Source organism: Pistacia vera, unplaced genomic scaffold, assembly GCF_008641045.1.
Source record: "Pistacia vera cultivar Batoury unplaced genomic scaffold, PisVer_v2 Contig373, whole genome shotgun sequence".
In the NCBI taxonomy this organism is placed as follows: Eukaryota; Viridiplantae; Streptophyta; class Magnoliopsida; order Sapindales; family Anacardiaceae; genus Pistacia; species Pistacia vera.
The window spans coordinates 658,990-661,801 of NW_022196194.1; positions in this window are offsets into that span (position 1 = coordinate 658,990).

The following is a 2,812-nucleotide window of genomic DNA, read 5'->3' on the forward strand; positions in this document are numbered from 1 at the left end:
AGTTTTATATTTGTTAAATTGTTAAACAATTGAAATTCATGATACCATTTATATTAAAAAACTTATTATCTATAATTAAAAAAAAAATTAATTAACATATAGAGTATAGTTGAAACAAATTTATTTTGCATTAACTCTATAATATAACTTAATAAATTATGCATCATCATTAGAACAAATTGAATTCATTTCCAAATTTGTATATGATGAAAAAATAAAATCTATGAATTTATTAATAATATAATCATATTGTGTAACTATAAATTGTATGATTACTTAATTAAATCAAATCAATCACATAATTTCTTACAAATTTTAAACAATTCAAAAGACCAAAGGTGAAATATTATTCCTCTATTATGATCTATTAGGAAACTACTAGTTTCATACAATTGCTATTTTTTTCTAAAAATTGTGATATTTTATCTTTTCTTTTTCTAAAAATATAAAAATCTTGCAAAAATTTACATACAAAGTGATATCTCAAAAAATGAATGGAAGAGTAAAAAATAAATAATAAAACTCATTATTTTCACTTTTCCATTTATTTTCATCAATGCATAGTATTATTGAATATGAAAATAATCACCAATGCATTTTCCTTGGACATAATTGCTCATAAAAGGCACAAGTAACTCTTGAGAGCAGTTCCCCTTAGTGACATAATTCATACAACACAACCTTTACATGAAAAATGGCAATGTTATGTTCTTAGTTGTATCATCACAATGAACTGCATAAGAATATGAAAAATGGAAAATGATAACGGTTATGTTTGTTAATATTTTGTTTTATAACAATATTATTTTATATCTTATAAGATAATGGAGAAAACTAAATATTAAATTATACTATTTTGTAGGAATGAGTTTTTATTTTAATCAAATATTTTCATTTAATTCTTTGTTTTTATCCTCCATAATGTAGGTAATATACATACATATATTTACAATACTAAAGCAAAGTCAGTCTTCATGAAAATATATGATATTTAGGACTAGTTGTGGAAAAACGATTCAAGCTGATGATATTGCCATATTGGAAAACCAGTGGTCACAGCTCATAAACATCATATATTTCTGTGAAGATAGACTCAAACATCATGACTCTTGAGACTTAATACAATTTCCACAATTTATTTTCCAATGGGCCAAGAAGTCAGTCAACCCACAAATTATTTAATATAGGAGCATGACGTGGAAGAAAGGTAAGAAAAACCAATCATTACGGCTCAAAGAAATTAATTTCATGAATGCAAATATGTAACACATTAATCACTTTTTGGTTGTTAGTTTAAGAGGAGAATGACAATTTCCCGCCTAAGGTTAGGTTTCAGAAAAACAATTTCCCACCCTTCGTTAAAATTCGTTTGTTAACTTTAACTGAAGAAGAACAAAATGGTAAATTAAAATGAATTAGTTGATATTCTTTTTACGATTTTGATCTTAAGTTAAACTTGTCAAACTCAATCCTCGAAGCTCAAGTGTCTAATGTTATTAAAGGTTCATTTCTTCCACTTAAATATGCAACCAGTTTATATACAATAAGCTTATGATTTCTTTTTTGTTTAATCATAACTACAAAATTGAAATCTCAAACCTACTTATTTTATATAGTCTTCAAATCTTAATGAGCTTTTAATTAATAGCGTGAATTGAACAATATCTGATTTTTTTTGGTGTAATTTATTAATATATATTCACATTTCAACATTTAAAAACCCTTCGATTATGTAGGGTTGAAAACAAATTATTTCTTTTGTCCATACAAGATATATGTTGTTAAAATATGTATTAACATATCGTTCCCTTTCTTTCTTTGTCTCTTAATAAAAACTTAACTATATATAAAAATTTTCATAATTTAAACGACAAATTTGCAAGATCTGATATTTCTTTATTTAATTTGTCAAGACATATTTTCTTGTAATCAAACTCCAATAATATGACCAAAATTATGAAAGCTGATGAGTGAATAATATGACCAAATTTTGGTCAGATAATTACATGAAACGCATAGGGATTAAGGAAAATTTCCCTTTTTATTAAAAAATTAGAGTAAGAAAAATTGTTGGCCATTAAGAAAAATTGTTGACCATTCATTTAATTCCATTATTTGATTGAAATTGTCATGACCAAAATTATGAAATTTGACGACGGAATAATGTGAAAGTCTTTATCTAAGCTTTCAAATTCATGGTCAACTGAAAGAACAAAAATGGTTGGCCCATCAATTGACTGAGATTGTTAAAACCAAAATAGTAATTGACTTGTGATTTTAAATATTAATTAATTATATAAATATAATGGATTAAAAGATTATCAGAATTCTCTTATGATATATAAATTTAATGTTTTAATGTCAAGTAATTAATGTCCCGCATGTGTGTGAGTGATGGGTGTGTATATATATATATATATAATATTATATATTTGCAAATAATTGATTTAAATCAATATGAGTAAAAAATATGAGGCATTGACTCAAGTCAATTTTCTTTTTTTCTTACTCTCCACAAAATTTCCGAGAAATGCCATGAAAAAACGAAGGCATTAAGTCAAGTCAATTTAAAATTTTCCCACTTCACTTTCCCTACACCCACCAACCCAAATAAACATAAATTCCTATATCTACAATAATTTAACATCACTTCGATAATATTATCATAAACTACTCTAAAATTATCGAAACTATCACTCAGTATATGACTAAGAGAAAAATACATATCTTGGCAAAGATATAAGAAACTTGGGATACTCCTTGAAATTGATCCATTTTTAATTCTTATTTTATTTTTTGTACTTTCTTGCAA